This window comes from Suricata suricatta, chromosome 5 (genome assembly GCF_006229205.1).
Source record: "Suricata suricatta isolate VVHF042 chromosome 5, meerkat_22Aug2017_6uvM2_HiC, whole genome shotgun sequence".
NCBI classification, from domain to species: domain Eukaryota; kingdom Metazoa; phylum Chordata; class Mammalia; order Carnivora; family Herpestidae; genus Suricata; species Suricata suricatta.
This window is the reverse complement of record NC_043704.1, coordinates 119615174-119621581: the sequence shown is the minus strand read 5'-3', so window position 1 is coordinate 119621581 and position 6408 is coordinate 119615174. Positions and strand designations below refer to the sequence as shown.

Genomic DNA, 6408 nt, shown 5'->3' with positions numbered 1-6408 from the left:
CCGGCAGAGCGGAGCCGCCGGCGTCCATTTTCTGGGCGGTGCTGTGTGGCGCAGCGGCCGGACTCGCGGGTCCGGAAGAGCCATGGACCCCCGGGAAAACGCGCTCGCGTCAGAGCAGTCGAGCCCTGTAAGTGCCATTCGCGGGGTCTGTGTGTGGGGCTGGGTGGGCGAAATGCGGCCTGCGGACGCGGGGCCCCGGGCGCGGCCGGCCTGACCCCTCCTCTGCCCAAGAGGGAGCCCCGAAACCTGGTTGGCAAAGGGTGACGCAGAGCCGTGAGCTGTGCAAACGCTGGGAAACCGAGCTGCTGCAGAGACCGAGCGCCTGCAGGTGCCCAGACCCGGGGGCCTGCGCCCCAGTGAGGGAAGGGGGTCTACTGCCGAGCGGGGCAGGTGGCGCCGCATCTAGTGGCCCAACGGCGCGGCTGTGCTAGAGGGCAGGGGGCGGGGGGGGGGGGAGAAATGCGCACCCAAGGGCTGGGGACGTTATGGGCTCAGGTCCAGCAGGCTCAGGAACTGCGCTGACCGTCGCAGTTCCCCTCCCCCGGCCTGCGACTGGGACCCCAGTCCCGATCCAATGGAAATCTGATGCTTTTCTTGGTTCAACACCAAGCCCCTGAAATTGAATGGGACGTGCAAAGGCAGGGTCCTGCCCCCAGGTGTTTGCAATCCCAGCCTCTTACTTCTCAAGTAGTTAGGTCTGTTCTGTGGGTACGGCACAACCGCCCGCTGTAAGCAGCTTCTTTGCAGAGTATATAATAAATTATCCGAGATTTCAGTCTGTCCGCGATTCCACTTTATAAGCCCTTCTCGGGCTGTAGGTAAGTGACGAATTCCATTCTGGACTTTGGCCCTAATTGAATATTCCTTTTAAGGATCCATTATAGATGATATATGTTACATATTTTAAAGGGTAAAGATTTTTTTCCTAATTACGAAGCTCAACTCCTCCAGTCAGGTTGGCGTGGTTAAAAAAGAACAGGAGGATTTAGTCCGTGTTTTCAGAGAAACTTCCGGTGAGATACTATATGTAAGTGTATTGTTTTTCCAACAAGAGTAGCGACCCATTGGAAGATTGTGGAATCAGTTTAGTATGTTACTACAGGATTTTTTTAAAGATATAAAATACAATCCAATATAGAAAAGAATTGAATGGAAAATATCAGAGTGCATTGCATATAGTAAGTGTTGTTTTGAGATTTTGGGGTTTGTCTATATTAATATGTAATTTTTTTAAACAGGGAATCACTGTCAAAAGTTTATAAAACCCTTATTTACAGGTTAATAACCCAGGCTTTGGAATCAAATGAACCTGGGTTTAAGTCTCAGGTTTAACATAAACTAGCTGTGTGGCCTTGAATAGATTCTGTGACGTTCAGAACCTCTTTCTGTGGAGCTGTGAGATGGGGGATGCCTCCTACATGGAGGGATTTTATGAGGACTATATGAGGTCATGTATGGCAGCCATTTTTCTGAGTGCTTAACTTATAGTAGGTGTTCAGTACACATGCTAAAGACAATACTGTTGTTGAAACATCAAATCCTGGCAACCAGTCATGGGACATTGTGCTTTTTCTTTCTTTTCTTTTCTTTTCTTTTCTTTTTTTTTTTAGATCTTGATGTGGAGGCAATGGAGGACTCAGAACCAAGAATTTCCAAGTGATTTCTCCCAAAGCACAAGAAACTGTTAGTGCTGGTGTGTTCTAACTGAGGTAACTGAATTTGCATCTCTCCTTAGTGTGTCTGAAATAAGAAATGGTTTTTCTGAGGGACTGAAGGGCTCCCAAGGAGCACATGATCTGTGCCAGCGATCCAGCAGATTTGGGGCTTACAAAAGGACAACAGTTAAGTGAACTGTTATTAAGGAGACACGGTGTGTGAGGCCCCTGTGATACAGGGGGAACTAAGTGAAACAAGGCTTCAGATCACCTGGTGTCTTGTTCCAGTCCTGCCAGTGACTATCATGGGAGTTTCTGTAAATCTCTTCGTAGAACTCTAGCTTCTCCACACGGGAAGGGGAAGGGCCCACAGCCGTCGTTGAGGCCCAGACAGTTTAAATGACTCTGCAGGGTGGCCCAGTGGGCTGGGGCAGAGTCAGGACTGCAACTTAGATCTCAGCTGCTCAGTCGTGCGACCAGCCCCAGGCCTGCTGTTGGGTGAGCACCACGCTAGGCACTGAGAGTACAGATGTGAGGAGCCCACCTCCGGGACACTTGCAGTTTATGGAGACAAGAGCTGACAACCCAGCAAAGGGCTCTTTCTCTCTTTCTCTCTTTATTTCCTCCCCACAATACCCCTACAAGGTGAAAAAGAACAGATGTGAAGGATTAAAGTGTGAAAATGCAGACAGGTCACAGAGGGCTTCATATCTCATCCGACGTTTGTGGAGCACATTTTGTATGCAGAGCACACTGCTGGGACCACAGAATTCAAGGCACAGTGCTTCCCCTTGAGCTTGCAACCTAAACTCCAAAGAGGTAGCCAGCTGGGCTGTGCCTGATGTTCACCTGCTTCTCTAGCCGTCAGAGTGGGATCTGTTAAAGGAAGAGACCTGAGTAGCTGACATATCATAGTTCTTGCCTTTCAATGCGATTTTTTTTTCAAATTTAACATGAAATTCCATCCACCTTTTAAAACTTATATTTTCTGGGCGCTTGGTTGGCTCAGTCAATTGAGCATCCCACTCTCGGTCTTAGCTCAAGTCTTGATCTCACAGTGATGAGTTCAATCCCAGCATTGCTCCCTGCTCAGTGCATATGAAGCCTACTTAAAAAATAAAAAGTAAACATATACTTTCAACTTATAAGCGATAGTAAGGTCTCCTCTGAATTAATTCATTGATTTGTTCATTCAACAAATGTTTATTGAGCTCCCACAAGGCACGTGGGTATTCAAGACCAAACATACTACTATATTTTTATAATCATGGTAGTAGTCATGTTCAATGTCTTGGCAAGGAATTATCTGTCCAACTGTTGGAGATTTGCTATAGTTAACCTGCTAGAATATCAGTGCCAAGGATGTTCAAAATTGACTCCTAAAGGATATATAGGTATTTTTAAAAATTTTTGAAATCTTAAGAAAGGAGTTTCTTCTTTCTGAAATTTTGATTTTGTCTTACTATCACCTGGTAGGAGAAGTCTTTTTATCTGTGCACTTAACCAGTAGACATAGAAAAAAGCAGTTTGGCAAGGAGACTTTCTTTGACTTGAAATTCTACCCTCTTCTAGCTCTGTAGTCTGCCCAGGACTATGAGTGTTCAAAAGTAAAGCAGTGTAAGAGCTACTTTAATTTACAGAGAACAGAGTTAGAGATAGCGCCAGTAATTGTATCAAGCAACAGAAATCAGATTGTAAGTCTTGAATGCTCCTTGTAATAATCTTAACTCCAAGTAGAACAAATAAGATATTGAATGTGAATGTGCTCTGTAAACTTTTAGGAGTTCTATAAATGTTATACAGTAAATATTTATTGATTGCCTACCTGAGTACGTCATCATGCTAGAGAAAAGGGATTCAGCAGCAAAAAGATCTGATCCCTTCCCTCTCAGACTCTGTTTTGTAGGTGAGGAAATAAAGTATGCAGAAATAACTGGGTGGTAAATGCCAAAAACCATAGTTGGGTAATTTGAAAAGGAAGAGGTCTTTTTCCCCCCTAGGAGTCAAGGGACTCTTTCTTGAGAAAAGGCATTTAAGCAGGTCCTTGAAGGAAGTAGAGTTTTCATAAAAGAGACGGGGAGAAGGATTTGAGATAGGAAGAAGATGAGCAGGGGAATGAGAGCGTGTGGAGCATATTCAGGGCAAGGTAGTGAATCCAGCTGAGTTAGAACTGGCCTATAGAGGCATCCGGTGGTAAACAAAACTGAGAACATTCAGTGCCAAACAGTAATGGTCTTGAATATCAAACTGGGAAATGTGAATGTATTAACCAGTAGACATTATCACATATATTTGAACAGGGGAGTGTCACAACTATGCCTCAGGGCCATGCTCTTGGGAGTAGCTCCTGGGGAGATCAGTCAGGAGGGAAGGCAGGGCAGAAACCAGAGCCTTGGAGACCAGTGAGAAGACTTCCACAGCCCACCAAGTAAAGGTGAGAGTGGAGGAGTGGAAGGCCTAAAATGGGTGATAGCAGTGAAATGGGAAAGGGACAGATGCAAAGGCAAAGAATTGACATAATCTGGCCTCTCAAGAGAAGGACTAGCTAAAGCCGCCCCTCAGATGTCCGAAGCAGTGCTGCCCAGGAGGGAAACCTCAGAATGGGAAGGGGCTGCATTTGAGAGGCGCTGAGTTTGAGGCGGTGACATCCCTTAGATAGATACGGCTTTTGTGCTTCAGCGGAGGCCCTGGGCTAGCTTGGGAGTCATTAACATATAAGAAAAAGTCGTGGGAGCAGAGATTTTCTAGAGAGAGTATAGGGAGGCAAAGGTTGAGAAAAGAAAGGACCTACGAAAGACCTAGAGGAGGAGTCTGGTGAGAGAGCCAAGAAGAACTGCAGGAGAGCAGGACTTCAGTGGCCAAGGAAGGGGGTTTCCCTGTGGAGGGAGACCAGAAGTACCAGAGCTGGGGGGTGGGGCCTGGGCTTAGGGTGGCCGCTGGGTTGACAAGGGCTAGATCATGTTTGTTGGCACTTTCCTTTGTAAGGTAATATGACTTGCAGAATGAATATTAAAACGGTTTCATTTCCAAGAATTTGTAGCTTGCACAAATCAAGAATCGCTATTAAATTTGACCCCAGCAAGGCCCAAAACACACTTCTGATTACTAAAATTCTAGCTGTTAAAAGCGATTTTGATAGTAGTTACACATGTTATTCTGTTGTGAGCAGGCAGATCGAAGAATAACGGTTGAGAGAATAAATTTTTTTAAAACTCCATTTATGTTGATGCTAGAGGTTTTCTAAAAGTAATTTAATTCCTTTGACTTTTATTAAAAGGCTCTTGTATGATGTATGTGTGTGTGAGACAAAGAGAAAGAGTCGTGTGTGTGTGTGTGTGTGTGTGTGTGTGTGTGTGTGTGTGTGTTTCCATGGGCATATGAGCTTAATACAATGGAATGAGAAGACTGGGGTCAGATAAATCTAGTTTCACAACCTCACCAGGCCATTTTCCAGTCTTGTGACTTCAGAAGAATTATGTCTCTAAGCCTAACTTTTTCCATCTATAACTCTCATAAGATGATTTGAAGATTGAGTAATATATAATTTGGTCAGGATCGTACCATAGTAGGCAGTTAATAAGTGTTGATTCCCTTTCTCATATTACAGCCTTGTATAGGTATGTAAATTTCTATGTAATATGCATCTATACACAAAGCCTTATCTTTATGACTCATTTTAATGTGTTGATTTTATCACAGAAAGAGCATTTCTCCTACTATAGCTAATCTATTCTGTGATCATTCAAGTGACTGGCAGCTTAATATGGATAAGATTCCACCTGGAGGATTTATTAAAATGTGGGTTCCCAGGCCCCTGACTCAGAGATGCTGATTATTTAGATTTGGGGGAGGACCTAGGAATCCTTATTTTATTTTATTTTATTTTATTTTATTTTATTAATGCTTATTATTTATTTTTGAGAGAGAGACAGAAACAGAGTATGGATGGGGGAGGGGCAGAGAGAGACACGCACAGAATCTGAAGCAAGCTAGTGTCTCTGAGCTGTCAGCACAGAGCCCCATATGGGGCTCGAACTCACAAACTATGAGATCATGACATGAACTGAAGTCAGATGCTTAGCCAAGTGAGCCACCCAGGTGCCCCATAAGAATCTTCATTTTAAACAGGCAGTATATGATGAATATTAACAAATGCCAGTTTCTAGGAAGCAGAGGAGGGGACAGACCTGAAACTTGATATGCTGATTTCAAATCCAGTTTTTATCACAGATATGTCTGTGTTCCAGTGTCTTATATTTGTATCATTAATGTTTACAGATTATATTTGTAATGAGATAAAAACAAACGAGTCCCAGAGAGTCAAGGAATGCTGGTATTTGCACCCCACTGTCTCTGTCTTTAGCACAGCACATTCACAGCAGTATGGGGTGACATGCCCCCAAATCAGCTTCTCTTCCTGTCAAATAAGTGGTGACACCCTGTCCCTTGTGCCCAGAGTTTGCAAAAGCAATGTAACTGTAAATGTTGTGGCAAGTAAATAACATATTTAATGGTGGCAACGTTATACAGTGATGCCATTAAGATACATCTTGATGCATGTTTCTATCTGACTCTGTCCTCTGGTTGATAAACATCTCTGCTATTTGATTACATTTCTCTGCCTGTCTGTGTCTTGGAATCATATAATTTTTAGGCTACTTTACATTGCTCATCTATCCCAACGTCACTTAATCTACGAAAAAATAACTCATCGTCTATTTCCTCCTAGTCCTAGCTGGTTTCTTTGCTTATT

At 43.9% G+C, this 6408-nt stretch overlaps 1 protein-coding gene across 4 annotated transcripts in view; it reads left to right on the top strand.

The window, feature by feature from the left end:
* The window catches only part of ZBTB38 (zinc finger and BTB domain containing 38), an 80452-nt gene that overhangs the window by 32174 nt on the left and 41870 nt on the right, over positions 1-6408 (top strand). For 3 of the 4 annotated variants that reach the window (XM_029940154.1, XM_029940153.1, XM_029940155.1), the window contains one exon: positions 1611-1709. The gene's annotated coding sequence lies outside the window, so the exon portion shown is untranslated. Of the gene's footprint in view, positions 1-8; positions 128-1610; positions 1710-6408 lie in introns of those variants that run through there. The other variant, XM_029940152.1, reaches the window with a different exon arrangement.